The following is a 22,674-nucleotide window of genomic DNA, read 5'->3' as shown; positions in this document are numbered from 1 at the left end:
GGGAAAGTTGTTGTAGACTATTTTTTAGGTCCTTTGCCTGCAATATTTTAAAAACAAATATTTGTACGTTATTAGTATGATAAATTATCTGTGACTTTTTGTCTAGTTCACCTAATTATGAAAACACCATTACACTATTGTATTACTCAATTATGATATTTAACACAAAATTTAATATTGAACGTAATAATTTGAGCACATATTTACTAAAATGAATGAACAAAACGCACGAATGAATCCGATTGTTTCCCTTAAACAATGGTTACATAGAGTTTTGTTATTTCTTTTACAACTATAAATCTCTTCCATTGTTAAAGCAGTGTAGAATTGAGAATTTTCTTCTTTTTAACTTATTCGATACTATAAAAAAAGGGAATAGCGCCATCTCACGGCAGTCTTGCGTACTAAGTGAAAATGGTATACGCGGGAAAAGTATTTTCCAGAGTTTTCTTTAGTACTTACTCTTTAGTTATTGTATTTTATCATAGATGGCGCAAATAGTAGCGAATTCGTTTTATTAAAGAAATGTGTAATGAAACTTTTTAATAGAAATAAAAATATATTATTAATATTACAAAGGAAATATTTGGTTATTGTTTACATTTAATAGGCATCAAAACTATTACAACGATTTAAAACAATCTTTTGCTTATAAGTGATCGCTTGTATTGACTTCGAATTTATAAAACCGATTTGAAAAATTCTTATCATCACAATCCTTCAATAAAATAATAAATTAATGAATATAATAACAAAAAATCATTTGAATTATAACGTTCAAACTTTCTTCTTAATGCATTTTTTTAGTAACCTCCAACTCAAAAAGAAGGATATGTGTGTATGAGTGTGTTAAAATATATAATTTATGATTTTTTTTTAAATAAACTTCGGCTGATCGATAGTCGTTCATAAACTAAAAATAGTGTTAATTTATTCTGCCACATTATGTAAATATTATTGAAAAGAATAGACGATACTTTGTTATTTCAGAAATATAATAGAAATAATCTTTATTCAAATAAACTTAATATAATGTTGAATAGTCTTAACTTTAATTTTCTACCATTCTCGAAACGCAGTCATCTTGGTGACCGTTGCATATCTATAAAATTCTCGTGTCACAGTTTTCGTTCCCATACTTCTCCGAAACGGCTTGACCGATTCTCATGAAATTTTGTGAGCGTATTGAGTGGGTCTGAGAATCGGCCAACATCTATTTTTCATCCCCCTAAATGTTAGGGGTAGTCCACCCCTAATTTTTTTTTTTATTTTAAGGCAAAACAAAGTTTGTCGGGACAGCTAGTATATATATATATATATATATAAGAAGAGTATCACGGATATCACGTTATCACGTAACGCCCGTGACTACCACACATGCGTTGCTATTCCGAGGGACAAAGATGTTAGACCTCACTCTCACACAAATTATTATTATATATTCTTTATTGTAATTAAATACATTTTTAGGTATATTAATTATAAATAATATTAACAAAATTAAAAAAAAGTGTGTTAAAAATGATTTTTCAGGACTAAAAGAGATCTCTTCCAGTCAACCCAATACGGCGTGGCATAGGAAGTGTATTATATAAAAATATACTATTTATTTTCCGTTAGGAGTTGTTAGTAATAAAGTAACTTAAGCTACATTTATTCTAGATATTTAATCATTACATAGTATAAAACAAAGTCGCGGTCGCTGTCTGTCCGTCCCTATGTATGCTTAAATCTTTGAAACTACGCGACGGATTTTGAAGTGGTTTTTTAAATAGGTAGAGTGATTCAAGAGGAAGGTTTATATATATAATACATCACCACCTGTTTACCACAATTATATAATAAATGTACACCCGTGTGAAGCCTAGGCCAGTATCCAGTACTTTCTAATAATAAGAGTTAAATTCCTCCTGAGAAAAAGTTAGATTGTTTTATATATATATTTACTTTCGGTAGAACAAATAAATAACCTTAAACAATTAACACAGCGCCATCCAGTCCCACGGTAAGCAGAGCTTGTGTTGTGGGTATTAGACAACTGATATAAATACTTAGATATTTTTTTATAAATACATATGTACATAATATACATAGAATACACCGAGACCGATATACCAAAATTTATTGCGATGGTTTCCAGAGGAAAACGCATGGAAGACAACCTGATATGAAACATTAGCGATAAGATCATCAGTCCATATTACTAACAATCACCTTTTCTCTATATTTTCTGCAGGTAAAGTCGCGGCCTAAAACTAGCCTATTAAAACCACTGTACAGGGGAGAAAAAGGATTGTTAGTAATGTCATCATCATCATCATCGCAGCCCGGAAGACGTCCACTGCTGGACATAGGCCTCCCCCAAAGATCTCCATGACGATCGGTCCTGCGCTGCTCGCATCCAATGCCTTCCAGCGATCTTGACCAGATGTTAGTAATGTAAACTGATCAAATTGGGGGGAAGGGGATTGTTAGTAATGTGGACTCATGACCCCATTACTTGCAATGCACCCTATCAGGTTGACCTCCACGTGGTTCCCCCTGGAAATCATCGTGATAAATTCCTAGTGAATTTGTCACGATGAGCTAACTGACCTGACCTCATGCTCATCTTATCATCCTCCACTGGTGCCCCGCCAGCGTAAACCGTTAGCGCAGGCGGGTGCACCATACCATTATCATCCACAAAAAAAAAACTGATCAAATTGGCAGTAATGTACCATATAAAGTTGACCTCCATGCAGTTCTCCCTGGAAAGCATCGTGATAAATTCTTGGTGATTTTGTCACGATCTAACTAACTGACCTAACCTCATGCTCATCTTATCATCTTCCACTGGTGCCCCAGCGTAAACCGTTAGCGTAGGCGGGTGCATCATTCTATTATCATATAAATATAAAACGGTCACCACGATGACTGTGCGTTACGAATGAGTGGTAGAATAAAAAAGTTATGACTATTCAAAATTACAATAAGCTTATTTGAATGAAGTTTTTCTTTCTGAAGTAACAAAAACTTGCCTATTTCTTTCAATAAAATCTGCAGCGCAGACGGTTTCATAATCCATTCAAAAAATTATAAAAACAATCATATTCATGAATAAATAAATTCAAAACATCTGTTAAATCATATTTACTGAGCAAAGCCTATTACTCACTAAACGATTACTTGAATGACGAGTGTGCATGGCAATAGTTGTTCATGCACTGGATTTTCATTTAATGTTAGACATAGACACCTATATATACATTGTAAATAAACTGGCTTTAAAAAAAAAAGTAATTCAATTGAGTTTCTTGCCAGTTCTTCTCAATTGGATCTATATACCGAACTGGACGGTAGGGAAAAAAATAAAATTAGAATGTAAAAATTTGACGTTCATAAGCGGCTAAAATGTCCTACATGAATAAATGATTTTTGAATTTGAATAAATGTTTGCACCCTATACAGAAATAGCCACGCATGCGATGCACCATTCCATTAAAAATCATTCCCTATATACCTGAACAGCAGCATTGAAAGCACGTCATCACGGCATATTTTTTTACTTAAATAAATGCTTATTAATAAAATGTGATAATAATAATAATAATGACGCAAATGGGTGCACCATTCCATTATCATCCATAAAAAAACACTGTATGATGCCTCGTTCGTACACCCATATCGCGCCACGTGTTTCGCGGCGCGATATGGGTGTAGACTCAATAACGGTCGGAATTTGATCGCCACTGGAGAAGGTCGTAGCGCTGGTCAGGTTTCTACACTGAATATTCGTAGTCTCACACATGTTAATTGTAGCTGAATTAAACAAAATAATATCGAGTAGTGAAATGGACTTCCCCAAAATAACACCTAATTTGATTAAATATATATACACTGTATAAAAGACAATTTTGCGTCCTATCCTCATAGTTTTAAAGGGAAATCTTTAAATATCTCGTCTGTTCTCGTATTTATTAGCTGACTATCTAGAGTCTGGTGGTACAGGGTCCGCCCGCGGGGTACATTCAGCTTAATTAGGGAACACGGACACGGCAAAGTAACGCACAAAGCTCGTTCCCATTACCACGACATTCGACGAGAATATTGACGGAACGAGAAAATCCAACATTTTTATGAAATAAACTGTTCTTAAAACTAAGATCAGAATTGATTTTTAAAAAAAATAATTACAGCTGCCTAAGGAAATTAAACTAAAAAATAGATTTATCATAAAACAATTTAATTGTAACCTTTTAACAATACATCTAAATTTAACGAGTACAAGTCAAAATGATAACTTCTTACAACGCTTATTTTATACTATACGCTTTTGTCCGCGGCTTCGCTCGCGTTAATTTATCCCTTTAGGGGTGGAATTTATCAATATCCTTTCTTAGGGGATACCTACGTCATAGTAGCTTTATGCATGCAAAGTCTCAGCCCGATCGGTTTAAAATTGACAAAGTTTCGTACATACTTTCAACCCCTATTTTATCCCCTTGGAGGTAGAATTAATCAAAATCCTTTCTTAGTGGATGCCTACGCTATAACATCTACCTGCATGTCAAATTTCAACCCGATCCGTCCAGTGGTTTGGGCTGTGTGTTGATAGATCACTATGTCAGTCAGTCACCTTTGAGTTATATATATTTAAGACTGCAATATTAATTAACCACAAAAACTAATTAAAAACAGAAATAATTAACCACCAATTGAAATGAAACAAAACAACACTATGAATTTTGAAATATTATAACCGATAGCTAAACTAGCAGAGTATCATTCTAATAGTCTAAATTACAAAGCAAGAGTGTGTCGGTGCCTTTTTTTTTCTTATTACTCTAATGCTGTTGGCCGCAGCTGGCCTTTACAGCTTCACCGGACGTTAGGGGGCGAGTGCAGATGGCACTCCAAACCCGCGGAAAGACTTATGGAGCGGCTGAAGGCCAACTCCTGCCTGACGGATACGACTAGTCTGAGGGCACCACTAGGGGTTCGAACCTCGGTTCAGGCCGTCGTAATTTCGATCCCCGTTTGAATTGGATGGGGGATAGACCAGAGGGGCGTCCAGGGGCGCCGGTGTGAACGGCCAGGCGCGCGCAGGGGCCCGGTTGATTGCGCGATATGGTGTGTTGGGGGTCGTCGTCTTCGCCGGCGAGGACGGTGTCGTGTGTAGGTGTAAAAGTGTGGTCAGGGTGGGCCCGTGGGGAGGTTGAGTGCCGTTATGGGGTCGTCGGGGTCAATGAGAACGTGTTTCCGGTGACGTTGTCGCGTTTTAAATGTCAATTTTAAACATTCCTTCCTAAAGGCAACATTTAGCAAAGTGTCATCCCTCACGAACTGCCGTTGAAACTGTGAAATAGGATGTTAGCCTGCAGATACTTATCTGATAGTATGCGTCAGCTGTCAACCTTGAATTATATACATGAGTAATACTCATATATAAAAAAATATATCCTTTGGAAAGTATATAGTCTCTATACAATGAGGAGATAAAAATCATCACTCCTCAGAATATCCTTTAATTCTTGTTTTTAATAGCGATTTTATTTATATGGTAAAACAACGTTTTAGGTAGTAAATAGGTAGTAAATATATATTTTGATTTTATTACAAGGTTGCCGTACAATACTGGTTATAGAAATAAACTAGCTACTCGCCCGGCTTCGCGCGGGTGTACATGTATTATACATATAAACCTTCCTCTTGAATCACTCGTATCTATTAAAAAAATCCCTTCAAAATTCGTTGCATTGTTTTAAAGATTTAAGCATACATGGGCACAGACAGCGACGGCGACTTTGTTTTATACTGTAATAATGATACGAATATTTTGGTATAATTTTAAGCTTGCGAATGAATTCCCGTACGACAATGGACCCGCGCCGACCCTGCGGGCAACACGGTCCGTGTTATTAGTAATTATTACGGTTAACAAGACGTGCCGTGATTTCTCTGTATAGCGAAAAGATTTTAGAAGTATTGTTGTGCCGAGAGCGTCCTGGTTTAGTTGTTTACTTAAAAATCGGAGTTCATGTTTGATTGTAAAAAAAAAATGTTTATTTCGGCACTATTCTATCATAGCTGGCCTTTACAGCTCCACTAGTTGAAAAAAACTAAGCTATTTTATTGAATTGAATGTTAATTTGCGGAAGTTCATTTTATTATTTAATTGATTTATACTACTTTGTTTAATTCTTCTACCATTAGTAAGTGTGAGATCACAAATATAAGAAGACTAATAAGCCGGTCTGTTGTCGAGCTGTTTGTCAAGAAGTAAAGCGGTGTAAGTTTACTTCCGATGGTCGCGGCTTCGGATGGGACATAAATAGAAAACACCCAGATCGATACAAAAATCATACTCATGAATAAAAATGTTTACACCATGCAAGGAATCGAACACACCGCTTTACTGTCGCAAAGCGGTGTGCTCAACCGATAGTCCACCGAGGCCGTCAGTAAAATAAATAAAATAACTTTGAAACTATTTGTTCAGTTTAGTTAGTTAAAATTCTAAAAACTTATTGTTATTGGACATATATGTATATTTACCGTTTATTCATTCTGTACGTACGTCTGTTTGTGTAGCCTTACAATAATAAAACATCAGTTCAGTTCGCTGTTAGAAAAATACATTGGGAAGTTCTTAAAACAAGTGCTTTTGTGTAGTCGTGTAGAGTGCTCTAAATGGAATAGAATAGAATAGAAATTTTCATCGCAAGTTTTATTTTCTTAAAGATCATTTACAATAAAATTAAATAATAAAAGTTTCGCACTGGCTACTAAATGTCTAAGTGTTTTCTATGTATAATATGTATTTTTTTTAATGGGTAGTTTGGGCTATTGTCAGATGTTTGTAGCACCTGTAGCTCTGCGACCTACATAGATCTATTGTGCTCGCCCTTTTTCAGAGTTCGCTACCTAGACCCGTCAGGGACAAGAATTGTATGATATTCTTAGGAGCGATGGTTTTTATTTCCTCGGGAAAGAGTGTAAACTTTCCAAAGGAGATATTTCGTTTACGATTTAGTGGGCTACAACCACATAGGATGTGTAGTCGCGTTTCCTCTGCATTTTGGCAAAATCTGCAGATCTTTGTTAAGCTAAGGTCGATTGCTTAGCTTAGCTATCCTATGTATATGATATGTATGTATTTATAAAACATAACCTATGTATTTATATCAGCTGTCTAGTACCAATAACATAAGCTCTGCTTAGCTTGGCACTAGATGGTGCTGTGTGAATTATCCTGAGATATTTTATAAAAAAAAGATAAAATACTGATGAAGAAGCTGCCAGCGACAACTATAGAATATCTGATATGCCTGTTTAATGATAGGGATAAAGTATTTATTGATTTTGTCAAGCAGAAGAGGAAACGCCACTACACATCCTATGTGGTTGTAGCCCACTCATGCATAAACGAAATATCTCCTTTGGAAAGTTTACACTCTTTCCCGAGGAAATAAAAACCATCGCTCCTAAGAATATCCTTCAATTCTTGTCCCTGACGGGTCTAGGTAGCGAACTCTGAAAAAGGGCGAGCACAATAGATCTATGCAAGTCGCAGTGTTGCAGATCTTAGCATCTGACAATAGCCCAAAACATGCAATAAATAAATACTTTTTATTGTGACAAATTATATATAAATGCTATTTTGTTTGTGCAGGTCACCAGTACAGCTGTTCCTGTGGCGGTGCCTGCCGTTACCAGCACGGCTGCTAAAGGTCAGTGAGAAACAGAAATAATCTTTATTCAAATAAATTTAATATAAATTTGAATAGTTATATATTTTTTACCGCTCATCTGATACGCAGACTCCTCACAAGAAGAACGAGCTAGAAACTAGTGTGTTGCTCTTTTAAATTTTTTTTTCATACATTTATTTAGGGACTTTTATCATAATATGATAATATAAATAATAATAATAAAAATATAATAATCTTTATTTGTCTCAAACAAAGACTTTGAATGAAAAACTAATGAATGAGACAAAACGGTCTATAACTCAGTGAGGGCAGTGAGTCCACCCTCTCTGCTATTCTGTTATATATTATTATACATATTTTTTTTGCCTCTATATTAATTTTTTTTAGAGATGAGATCAATGTTTTTGTTGAGATCCTGTATGTAAATTCTCGTGTCACAATGTTAGTTACCATACTCCTCCGAAACAGCTTGACCCATTGTTATGAAATTTTATATGCATATTCAGTAGCTATTTTTCATACCCCTAAATGATAAGGGTTGTCCATTGCTAATATTTATTTTTATTTTAAAAAATACATACAACCCTAAATTTTCACCCCTCTATCACCAACCCTTATTTTTAATAGGGATTTTAATTTATATGGCAAAACAATGCTTGCAGGGTCAGCTAGTATACATATAATGTTATTATTATTATTATTTAAAGTTATTTAAAAAAGAAGAGTAATACAGAAGTTAAAATTATTACTTTGATGTAAGTACTGTTATTTCATATGCATTTAATTGTTAATTGAAAATAACAAACAGAAAATTCAATTTTATTTACTTGTATAATTATTCCAACTACTTGGTGCTTAATTTGAACTCCTCACAAGAATATGCGTTTCACAGAATATCCTTGTTTAGCAGATATGAAACTATTACATACATATACATAGCTACCTACTTCATTCTAATTCTGCTAAATATATAATAGACAATCTTGAGTACTGAATCCATGCTAAAACCGACTCTACGTTAAACTATTAAGACACAATTTCCCTTGCAGACAAACTTCTGTAAAAGGTAACGTCGGTTCAAATCAAAAGATTCTAAGTAAGAATTATGGAGGTTTGATGTTAGACTGTATTTTGTAGGAATTAAAGCGTAATTTCAGCGGGAATGGAATTTAAACAGTTTCAGAGTTAAGCGTCGTAGAGATAGTTAGTACAAAGTTCACCTGCACATAAAATAGTGATGGGATGCATTCGATTGTTTATCGATTATTTTTAACAAAAACGATTATTTTTTTAGTGGATGATAATGGAATGGTACAGCCACCTGCGTTAACGGTTTGCGCTGGCGGGGAGGATGGAGGATGATAGGATGAACATGAGGTCAGGTCAGTTAGCACATCGTGAGAAATTCACGAGAAATTTATCACCATGGTTTCCAGGGGGAACCGCGTGGTCAATCCTGACATGGTACATTGCGAGCAATGGGCTCATCAGTCATATTACTAACAATCCCTTGTCCCCTCAACGATCATTAGTTACATAATCTATAAATAACTCTTTAAACGACCTTCCTTGTTCCAAATCAATGGAGAACGAAAGTACGATGTCCTGTGCAGAAGTCCGATCTCTGACGCTGTCAGACTAAATCAACCTATGAACCATATCAATAATCAATCTTATAACATATTAACCTTATCATTCGAGAGGGAGAGATTTTGCTAGTAATGTGGACTAATAACCTCATGTACTTTGTCAGGTTAACCTCAACGCGGTTTCCCCCTAAAACTTATAAATTCCTGATGAATTTGTATCAATAGGCTAACTGACCTAACCTTATGTTCATCTTATCATCTTTCACTCTTCCAAACAAAAAAACCTTATTATTTGCTCCAATTGTCATTCAGCCAAAGCTGTAAAGGCCAGCGACGGTCAAATCCATTAGAATAGTGCGAACATAATAAGTACTACTGTTCAACTGGGACTTTAACTGAAAGAAATTTCCTCCCGAAAGATTGTGGATTGAACTACCTGCCGAGACTTTTTGTAGAGTTTGTTCTATGCTAGAACGTGTATCTAAAACTGCACTTGTAGTCTCCTACCAGATTTGTGTAGGCAGGGAGAGAAACACGAGCGGTGTAGGTGTGTGATGACTGATGACGTATATGTCGCCAAAGGGGCGTTTTAAACCTACACCAGGGTTACAAGTCCCGGGAACTGCTCGGAGTTTCCCTCTCTGCCACACGATGGTCCCGACACCCGCAATCTGTGGAATGCTAAGAAGTTCGTCTCACATTGTTTTTACATTTTAAAGATCTTATAATAATATTATAAATTAATTTCTAGAATCTTCGTCATCTACAAATTAAATTATAATATTATATTCTTTTCTAATAATTTTTATTCAAAGTAATTTTAAAATGTTTGACATGTATATTATTGTATTGACATGTATATATATATACATTAGAGGAAGTATAAAAATGGCGCCGGTGGTGGAGAGATTCAAGAGTTATCGTCTGTCGTGGAAGGTGTTACATATGAATGTGGATGGTTATAAAGGCGATAGGATTGCCGAAAAAGAGATAGATAGACTATGTGAAAGATAATATGATAACAAAAGGGGTAAATAACAATATGACTGCTCATAGAGATGAATAGAAGAGAAAAATATAGTACGCCGACCAAAATAAATGGGATAAGGAAGAAGCAGATGATGATGATCGACATATATATTTATCGATATGTGTACATCACTAGTGTAGTGGCTGGGAGCGAGCAATGGCGTCCAGTGTACGTCGCTTGTTTATGTATTATTGTAAATTGTTCAATTTACTCGCAATTACTTAGTAAAGTACAATTCTTGGCTTCACTTAGCGGTTTAGCTGATAAGTAAACGGAGTACTGTGGTTTTGATGTTTGTTTTTTATTTCACTAGTTCCTTTGTGGAACTCACTTGCATCCTCTATTTATATTTGTGTTTGTTTTTTATTTCACTAGTTCCTTTGTGGAACTCACTTGCATCCTCTATTCATATTTGTTTTTATTTTTTATTTCACTAGTTCCTTTGTGGAACTCACTTGCATCCTCTATTTATATTTGTGTTTGTTTTTATTTCACTAGTTCCTTTGTGGAACTCACTTGCATCCTCTATTTATATTTGTGTTTGTTTTTATTTCACTAGTTCCTTTGTGGAACTCACTTGCATCCTCTATTTATATTTGTTTTGTTTTTTATTTCACTAGTTCCTTTGTGGAACTCACTTGCATCCTCTATTTATATTTGTGTTTGTTTTTATTTCACTAGTTCCTTTGTGGAACTCACTTGCATCCTCTATTTATATTTGTTTTGTTTTTTATTTCACTTGTTCCTTTGTGGAACTCACTTGCATCCTTTATTCATATTTGTTTTTGTTTTTTATTTCACTAGTTCCTTTGTGGAATTCACTTGCATCCTCTATTTATATTTGTGTTTGTTTTTTATTTCACTTGTTCCTTTGTGGAACTCACTTGCATCCTCTATTCATATTTGTTTTTATTTTTTATTTCACTAGTTCCTTTGTGGAACTCACTTGCATCCTCTATTTATATTTGTGTTTGTTTTTTATTTCACTTGTTCCTTTGTGGAACTCACTTGCATCCTCTATTCATATTTGTTTTTGTTTTTTATTTCACTAGTTCCTTTGTGGAACTCACTTGCATCCTCTATTTATATTTGTGTTTGTTTTTATTTCACTAGTTCCTTTGTGGAACTCACTTGCATCCTCTATTTATATTTGTGTTTGTTTTTATTTCACTAGTTCCTTTGTGGAACTCACTTGCATCCTCTATTTATATTTGTTTTGTTTTTTATTTCACTAGTTCCTTTGTGGAACTCACTTGCATCCTCTATTTATATTTGTGTTTGTTTTTATTTCACTAGTTCCTTTGTGGAACTCACTTGCATCCTCTATTTATATTTGTGTTTGTTTTTATTTCACTAGTTCCTTTGTGGAACTCACTTGCATCATCTATTTATATTTGTTTTGTTTTTTATTTCACTTGTTCCTTTGTGGAACTCACTTGCATCCTCTATTTATACTTGTTTTGTTTTTTATTTCACTTGTTCCTTTGTGGAACTCACTTGCATCCTCTATTTATATTTGTTTTGTTTTTTATTTCACTTGTTCCTTTGTGGAACTCACTTGCATCCTTTATTCATATTTGTTTTTGTTTTTTATTTCACTAGTTCCTTTGTGGAATTCACTTGCATCCTCTATTTATATTTGTGTTTGTTTTTTATTTCACTAGTTCCTTTGTGGAACTCACTTGCATCCTCTATTCATATTTGTTTTTATTTTTTATTTCACTAGTTCCTTTGTGGAACTCACTTGCATCCTCTATTCATATTTGTTTTTATTTTTTATTTCACTAGTTCCTTTGTGGAACTCACTTGCATCCTCTATTCATATTTGTTTTTATTTTTTATTTCACTAGTTCCTTTGTGGAACTCACTTGCATCCTCTATTTATATTTGTGTTTGTTTTTTATTTCACTTGTTCCTTTGTGGAACTCACTTGCATCCTCTATTTATATTTGTTTTTGTTTTTATTTCACTAGTTCCTTTGTGGAATTCACTTGCATCCTCTATTTATATTTGTGTTTGTTTTTTATTTCACTAGTTCCTTTGTGGAACTCACTTGCATCCTCTATTCATATTTGTTTTTATTTTTTATTTCACTAGTTCCTTTGTGGAACTCACTTGCATCCTCTATTTATATTTGTGTTTGTTTTTTATTTCACTTGTTCCTTTGTGGAACTCACTTGCATCCTCTATTCATATTTGTTTTTGTTTTTTATTTCACTAGTTCCTTTGTGGAATTCACTTGCATCCTCTATTTATATTTGTGTTTGTTTTTTATTTCACTAGTTCCTTTGTGGAACTCACTTGCATCCTCTATTCATATTTGTTTTTATTTTTTATTTCACTAGTTCCTTTGTGGAACTCACTTGCATCCTCTATTTATATTTGTGTTTGTTTTTTATTTCACTAGTTCCTTTGTGGAACTCACTTGCATCCTCTATTTATATTTGTGTTTGTTTTTTATTTCACTAGTTCCTTTGTGGAACTCACTTGCATCCTCTATTTATATTTATATTTGTTTTTTATTTCACTAGTTCCTTTGTGGAACTCACTTCCATCCTCTATTCGTAGTCCATTATCACCAAATCTCACCATCTCGATCTCGGTGCTTATAACTTTATTCATGAGTATGATTGTCAGCCAAAGATAGTGAGAGATCACTATCTTTGGGCAGAAGCTGTGATTACACACAATCATACTCATGAATAAAGTTATATGCACCGTACGAGGAATTGAACCCATGACCATCGGAAGTAAAGCGGAATGCCAAACAGCTAGGCAACTGAGACTGTCAAATTTATTAATATAAGAAATGTATTGTATATGTAAATCGTTATTGGTAATAATTATTATTTATATTTAATTTCCACCCGCATGTTTGTAGCCTGTGTGTTATTCTGATGTATAAGCTATATTACTGTAAAGTTTGATCAAAATCCGTTCAGTAGTTTTGGCGTCTCATAGATCTATCTATCCATACTCACAAACTTTCTCGTTTATAATGTTATATTAGTGAGACTACTGTGTTTTTTTTTATATCTCTAGTCCATTCTTACGCCACCTACCACTTTCTGTCTTCTTTCCTCTTGTCTGGAAGTGGAAGAAGATGTCTTGTCGGTCGCTCAAATAAATAAATAAGTATTTAAAAAGTTTGAGAAACTCTGCTGTAATAGAAGAAAGAATAATGACCCCCTAATCCCCATCTTCTCGTTTTTCTACCGGGAAAATTAATTTCCCGTTAAACCGTGTTATCAAACGAGAGTATTATTCTTCTAGATAAATTGTTTAATTTACCTACAAAAACACTAATTTATTTGTTATAACTAGATGTTCCCGCGACTTCGTCTGCGTGGAATTTAACTTTATTTTTCTAAAACAATATATTTTTTCTAAAATTAAAGTAGCCTAAGTTATTACATCAGCTACCTGATAAAAAAAGTCCCGTCAAATTAGTTTCAGGCATTTCAGAGATTAGCCGGAACAAACAGACAGATAGACAGACAAATGTAAAAAAGTTATTTTGGTGTATGTTCATATGCATATAGTAAAAAACGGTTATTTCAATATTACAAACAGACATTCCAATTTTATTTATATGTATAGATAACAAGCAGTTGTTTTTTAGTTATTTACGTGGAATAATCTAGAAAACTTGTATAAATTAATTTATTGTTACGTCTATTATATGACGACCTCGGTGGTCTAGCAGTTTAGCACACCGCCCTACGACCGATGATCGTGGGTTCTATTCCTTGGACGGTACAAACATTTGTATTCATAAGTATCATTGCCCGTATCAGTCTGGTTGTTTTCTATGTATATTATATATCTACTTGCTGTACAAAATGTATCTTCTTAAGTGTTTATATCAGTTGTCTAGTACCTACATAACACAAGCTTTGGTTAACTTGGGAGTTGATGGCGCTGTGTTAATTGTCCAGAGATATTTATAACATCTTAGTTGTCTGGAAGGGTCTGGCATGAGTATCACGGTGACACATGATAACGTGATGTCCATAGTGCAGTTCATGTATATAGACGACGGTTATCACTTACCATCAGGCTGGTCAGCAGCTTGGTTACTATTTTTTTATTTATATAACTTCAATGTACAAAATACCAAGGTAAAAGTACATATGGCGGAATTAACGCCTTACGGTATTTTCTACCAGTCAACCATAGGTTGTGCAGAGAAACTGTAGCCGGTGCACATATAAACAATAAAAAACAATAGGTCAAAAAAAATTGTATACATACACTAAAAGTAAATACATGTACACATGCATATATATTTACAAATATATATAATTTAACTATTTTAAATCTAAATTATATCTTTTAACTATTCAAATATAAAAAAAACATGGTCACAATACCCATAGTTTTGTTAATCTTACATACATTTTTTTTTTATAACACAGTGGACAAACGAGCTTGCGGCTCACCTGATGGTAAGTGATTACCGCCGCCCATGAGCACCCGCAACACCAGGGGAATTGCAAGTACGTTGTCGGCCTTTTAAAAAGGAATAAGCTCTTTTCTTGAAGGTTTCAATATCGTATCGGTTCGGAAATACCATTGCTGGAAGGTGATTCCACAATGTGGTTGTGCGAGGCAAAAAGTTTCTAGAAAACCGCTCTGTGGAAGACCGCCATTCATCCAGATGATCAGGATGGTATTTGAATAGTTAAAAGATATAACCTAAGCGGCCTCAGACAGTGCGGTTTCAAAGAAACTTCCTCGGGCGTACACTTACATTGTGGAATGAACTACCTGCCGAGGTTTTCTCACGAGACTACAGCTTGAGGTTTTTTAAGAAGGGTATATTAAGTTTTCTTAAGGGTCGGCAACGCGCACGTGACTCCCCTGATGTCTCTGACGTCTATTGGCTATGGTAACCGTTTACCATCAGACGGGCCGTATGCTTATTTGCCACCATAGTAGTATAAAAAAAGTGTACAAATAAAAGAAATGGGGTTACTCATCTATCTATAGGGTTGTTGGGATCCGAAGACTGCTCTTCTGGTGGGCCATCTGATGGTAAATAGTACAGCCATTTACCATCAGATGGGCCTTATGCTTGTTTTCCACCATCATAGTATAAAAAAGGTGGTTACCACTTACCACCAGACGAGTTTTCAGCTTGTTAGCCTTTCCAAATACATAAGAAATAGCCGTAGACACTTTCTTAATATCCATAGTGCTGTTAATGTATATAGGCGGTTACAATTTACCATCAGGCGAGCCATTAGCTGTGTTGCTATTCAAATTACATAAAAATATTTTTCGTGATCACTTTCGTGATGTCCATAGTGCGGTTAATGTATATAGGCGGTTACAATTTATCATCAGGCGAGCCATTAGCTGCGTTGCTATTCAAATTACATAAAAAAAATGTCCTGAACTGTTTTGTTGTTAATGTGCCTATATACATTAACAACACTATGTTCCGATTTACCATCAGGCTGGCCGTAAGATTGTTACATATTTTTTTGTTAAACTGAAGTGCTGCATATTTTCTCATTCATCGTGTTCAAATATTGATACAGTGAATATAGCGCAAAGCTGGTAAGTCAGTCGACACTACTATCTACCCCATTAACAATTTATTAGCGTGATAGTGCCGACAGAGGCCGGAAACTGAATATTTAATAGGGCAATTAGTTTGGCCTTTGCGCATCCTCGCGCTATCTCCGATACGGGGTTGGTAGACAGAATTATACATAACCAATATTATAAACGCGAAAGTAAATGTAATGTTTTTATAGAAAACTTTAAATCTATAGCACTGACAATATTATCTGATTACACTAATAATGAGTGCGTAGCGATTTCTATGTTGATTATCGCATGCCTCTTACTTGTTATACTGAAACATAAATTCTTTATTCTTTAATAAAGACTTTCTTTATTCAAATAACGTACAAATATTACACAATTTATTATATATTGGACCCCGCACTAGGCGAACCTGTATCGCGGGAGTCCACAAAAGAATTGCCAAATAATTATTTAGTATTACTGATCAGTATTTATATAAAAAATCATCTATTAAAAAGAGCAACACACAAGTTTCTTGCTCATTCTTCTTGTGATGAATCTGCATTCCGAATGAGTGGTAGAATCAAAATATGACTATTCAAAAGTGCTTGTAATGAGTTTATTTGAATAAAGATTATTTCTATTTCTATTTCTATTTCTAACTTTATCTGTCTGTCTGTTGCGCATTCACGCCAAAACTACTGAACCGTTTTAAATAAAATTCAGTACACAGTTAGTTTAGACCCTGAGAAAGGATAACAGCCGATTTTTTAATGCCAAGAAAGGGTTGCAAGGGGTTGAAAGTTGATGGAATATCAACTTTTTTGTTATAACATTTTTAGTTTAGATTATTGAATATTTTCTTCTTGGTAAAGGTATGATATAATAACAAATTTTAACAAATAAATTTGACTACCTCGGTGGTCTTGCGGTCCAGCACACCGCTTTACGACCGATGGTCGCGGGTTCGATTCCGTGCACGGCACAAACATTTGTATTCATGAGTATGATTGTTTGCATCGGTCTGGGTGTTTTCTATGTATATTATGTATTTATTTACAAAAAAAATATCTATATGTATCAGTTATCTAGTACCCATAACACAAGCTTTAGCTGGCTTAACTTGGGTCTAGATGGCGCTGTGTAAATTGTCCTGAGATTATTATATTATTACATAGTATAAGAAAGCAAGTTTAGTAATAAAAAAAAGGTCGTAAAGCTTTCAGTAGGCTGTATTTAAATGAAATTTAGTACAAAAATAGTTTAGACCCTTGGAATAGAATGTAGACTTAGGTGGTATGTGGTAAAATTAAAAAACTATATTACTGTAAAGTTTCATCAAAATCCGTTCAGTTGTTTTTACGTGAAAGAGTAACAAACATTCATACTCACAAACTTTCGCGTTTATAATATTACTAGCTACCCACCCCGGATTCGCACGGGTGTACATGTATTATACATATAAACCTTCCTCTTAAAATCATTCTATCTATTCAAAAAATCGCTTCAAAATCCGTTGGGTAGTTTTAAAGATTTAAGCATACATAGGGACGGACAGACAGCGACAGCGACATTGTTTTATACTATGTAATGAGAGAGATATTAAGATTAAGATTAATAAACTCCTTTGAATATAAGCACTTTTGAATAGTCACATGTTTTTTGTTCTGCCACTCATTCGAGACGCAGACTCATCAAGAAGAACGAGCAAGAAACTTGCGTGTTACACTTTTAAATAAATATTGTTCTAAGTAAATATACATTAACAAGGATTAGGCATTTAATTTTAAATATGATCAATTAAACTTTTTTTTTATTTCAGTCAAAGTGGCTAATAATTCAAATTCCAATTCAAAAATCATTTATTCATGTAGGACATTTTAGCCGCTTATGAACGTCAAGTTTTTTGCATTGTAATTTTAATTTTTTTCTCTACCGTCTAGTTGGTATATAGATACAATGGAGAAGAACTGGCAAGAAACTCAATTGAATAACATTATTTTTAAAAGCTAGTTTATTTACATAGGTGTCTGTCTAACATTAAATGAAAATCCCGTGCATGAACAACTATTGCCATGCACGCTCGTCATTCAAGTAATTGGACATAGAGCAATTATATAATTATATCAAATAAAATATAATAGAAAATGAATTGATAATATTATTTTATTGTACATGTATTGTTTATATCTTAAATATATTCAAATTCAGAAATCATTTATTCATGTAGGACATTTCAGTCGCTTACGAAGGTCAGATTTTTTAAATTATAATTTTTCCCTAACGTCTAGTTCAGTATACAGATTCAGTTGAGAAGAACTGGCTAGAAACACAACTAATTTTTTTTAAATAATCCTTCACATTAAATATGTGCGACAGAAAACAAAAATAAATTTGCATGATTTGCTAATTATCTAATCAACAATGGAACAGTACAGATTTTAAATGTGATAGATTAAACTTTTTAATTTCTACCAATAAAGCTAATAATTGCTCTGTGCTTATAAGTAATAAAATGTAATAGAAAACGAATTGATAAAAAAGTTTTTATTTAATTGTATTGTTTCCGTTTTTATTTGTTTTAAAAAAACATTTCCATAAAATGGCGACAGAGAATAAAAATAAAATTGTATGATTTCTTGTTATTCTTTGTTTCTAAGAACAATAGAACTGTAGTGATTTTGAATGTTATGGATTAAACTTTTTAAATTCTACCAATGAGATAACAATTGCATTCGTTTTCTATTACATATCATGTAATAAAATGTAATAGACAACGAATTGATAAACATTTTTTTATTTAATTGTTTTGTTTCCTTTTTTACTTTTATTGTTTATGTTTTAAATAAATGTTTACATAAAAAAAACTACAAAATACAACAATAAAAATATGTTTTGTAAACTTTTTAATTTCTACCAATGTAGCCACACTACTACTACTGACGTACTACTACTTAACGGATTTTGATGAAACTTTACACTAACATAGCTTATACATCAGAATAACATACTGACTCCCAGTGCTCAGTAAAAATTTTGAAATAATAATCCTTAAGCAACTTGTCAGTTATTTAAATTAAAATAATTTAATTCACAATAGTCAATTCGGTTTTTCCAAAGGTCCGTTCAACTACAGACGCAGGTGCAGAGCTCCTCAGACACGTATTTGCTGCATGGGAAAATAAAATGGATGCGATAGGTGTTTTTGTGACCTTTCTAAGGCTTTTGATTGCGTATTGGAATTACCCTTAAATAAATTCAAATCATCCGTTAAATCGTATTTACTGAGCAAATCCTATTCCTCACTAAACGATTACTTGAATGACGAGCGTGCATCGCAATACTTGTTGTTATATTATCATTCTTATTCTTCATTCTCATTCTTAAATCGAATGAATGAAAGAAATCGATATAACTCATATAAATCTTCAATATCTTTTTTATTCTTCATCAATGACTAAATCGAATGAACTAAATCGAACGAACTAAATCAAAATAACTAAATTGAATGGACTATTCTTTCTCATTCATTTTTTTCAATCTCATTCATTCTTCTTCAATCTCATTCTTCGTTCTCATTCATTCTCATTCTTTATTATCATTCTTCATTCAATCTTCATTTACATTCATGAACGAAGAATGAAGAATGAGAATGAAGAATGAATGAATAATGAGAATGATGACAGAATGAAGAATGAATTAAGATTGAGAATAAAGAATTAGAACGAATGAAGAATGAGAATGAAGAATGAATGAAGAATGAATGAAGAATTAGAATGAAGATTGAGAATGACGAATAAAGATTGAGAATGAATGAATGAAGATTGAGAATGAATAAAGATTGAGAATGACGAATAAAAGATTGAGAATGAATGAATGAAGAATGAGAATGAAGAATGAATGAAGAATGATGAAGAATGATTGAATAATGAGAATGATGACAGAATGATGAATGAGTATGAAGAATGAATGAAGAAAGGTAAAGAATGATTGAATATTGAGAATGATGATAGAATAATGAATGAGAATGATGAATTAATGAAGATTGAGAATAAATAAATGAATGAATGAAGAATGAGAATGAAGAATGAATGAAGTTTGAGAATGAATGAAGAATAACGGTTGAGAATGAATGAATGAAGAATGAGAATGAATGAATGAATGAAGAATGAGAATGAATGAAGATTGAGAAGGAAAAAAGATTGAGAATGACGAATAAATGAAGAATGAAAAATAATGAATGAATAATGAGAATGAAGAATGAAGGAAGATTGAGAATGAATGAAGATTGAGAACGAAGAATGAAGATTGATGAAGAATGGGAATGAAGAATAACGACTGAGAATGAATGAAGGAAGATTGAGAATGAAGAATTAAAGAATGAGGAATGAATGAAGAGTTATAGAAGAATGATTGAATAATGAGAATGATGATAGAATGATGAATGAGAATGAAGATTGAATGAAGATTGAGATTGAATGAATGAATGAAGATTGAGAATGAGAATGAAGTTTGAGAATGACGAATGAATGAAGAATGAGAATAAAGAATGAAGAATGAATGAAAGATAAGAAAAGATAGAGAATGAATGAATGAAGAATGTGAATGAAGAATGATTGAATAATGCTAATGATGATAGAATGATGAATGAGTATGAAGAATGAATGAATAATAAGAATGATGACAGAATGATGAAGAATGAATAAAGATTGAGAATGAAGAATAACGGTTGAGAAGGAATTAATGATGATTGTGAATGAGAATGAAGAATGAGAATGAATGAAGATTGAGAAGGAAGAATGAATGAAGAATGAGAATGATTAAAAATTGAGAATGAAGAATAACGACTGAGAATGAATGAAGGAAGATTGAGAATGAAGAATGAATGAATGAATAATAACGAATGAATGAATGAAGAATGAGAATGAGGAATGAATGAAGAGTTATAGAAGAATGATTGAATAATGAGAATGATGATAGAATGAAGATTGAGTATGAATGAATGAATGAAGATTGAGAATGAAGAATGAAGATTGAGAATGAGAATGAAGTTTGAGAATGACGAATGAATGAAGAATGAATGAGATTGAAAAAAACCACAAGAATGAAGGATGACAAAGAAGATTGAGAATGAAGATTGAATGAAGATTGAGAATGAGGAATGAAGAATGTGAATGAAGAATGAATGAATAATGAGAATGATGACAGAATGATGAATGAATAATGAAGATTGAGAATGAATAAAGATTGAGAATAACGACTGAGAATGAATGAAGGAAGATTGAGAATGAAGAATTAAAGAATGAATGAGAATGAATGAATGAATGAATGAAGAATGAGAATGAGGAATGAATGAAGAGTTATAGAAGAATGATTGAATAATGAGAATGATGATAGAATGATGAATGAGAATGATTAAACTGATGAATGGTAACTCCTAGAAATTAATTAATCTCCCAATTGATTTAAATTAGATATGATATAGAATTAATGAAGATTGAGAATGAAGAATGAAGATTGAGAATGAGAATGAAGTTTGAGAATGACGAATGAAGAATGTGAATGAAGAATGAGAATGAAGAATGAGAAAGAAGAACGAGAATGAAGAATGAAGTTTGAGAATGAGAATGAATAAAGATTGAGAATGCAGAATAACGACAGAGAATGAATGAAGAATGAGAATGAGGAATGAATGAAGAGTTATAGAAGAATGATTGAATAATGAGAATGATGATAGAATGATGGATGAGAATGAAGAATGAACGAAGAAAGATAAAGAATGATTGAATATTGAGAATGATGATAGAATGATGAATGAGAATGAAGAATGAATGAAGATTGAGAATAAATAAATGAACGTATGAAGAATGAGAATGAATAAATGAGTGAATGAAGAATGAGAATGAATAAATGAATGAATGAAGAATGAGAATGAAGAATGAATGAAGATTGAGAATGAAGAATGAATGAAGAATGAGAATGAAGATTGAGAATAAAGTACGAGAATGAAGAATGATGTTTGAGAATGAAGAAAGAGAATGAATGAATGAAGAATGAGAATGAATGAAGAATGAGAATGAAGAATGAGAATGAAGAGTGAGAATGAATGAAGATTGAGAAGGAAAAAGGATTGAGAATGACTAATAAATGAAGAATGAAAAATAATGAATGAATAGAGAGAATGAAGAATGAAGGAAGATTGAGAATGAATGAAGATTACATTTATGATAGAACGAAGAATGAGAATGAATGAAGAATAAGAATGAGAATGAATGAAGAATGAGAATTGAGAATGAAGAATGAGAATGAAGAATGAGAATGAAGAATGAGAATGAAGAATGAGAATGAGAATGAAGAATGAGAATGAAGAATGAGAATGAAGAATGAGAATGAAGAATGAGAATGAAGAATGAGAATGAAGAATGAGAATGAAGAATGAGAATGAAGAATGAGAATGAAGAATGAGAATGAAGAATGAGAATGAAGAATGAGAATGAAGAATGAGAATGAAGAATGAGAATGAAGAATGAGAATGAAGAATGAGAATGAAGAATGAAGATTGAGAATGAAGAACGAGAATGAAGAATGAAGTTTGAGAATGAGAATGAAGAAAGAGAATGAAGATTGAATGAAGATTGAGAATGAAGAATTAAGAATGAAAGAAGAATGAATGACTAATGAGAATGATGATAGAATGATGAATGAGAATGAAGATTGAATGAAGATTGAGAATGAATTAACGAATGAAGATTGAGAAAGAGAATGAAGATTGAGAATGAGAATGAAGATTGAGAATGAATGAAGAATGAGAATGAATGAAGAA

This window comes from Achroia grisella, unplaced genomic scaffold (assembly GCF_030625045.1).
Source record: "Achroia grisella isolate CSIRO2021 unplaced genomic scaffold, CSIRO_AGI_Agris_v1 utg461, whole genome shotgun sequence".
NCBI lineage: Eukaryota > Metazoa > Arthropoda > Insecta > Lepidoptera > Pyralidae > Achroia > Achroia grisella.
This window is presented reverse-complemented; position numbering follows the sequence as displayed.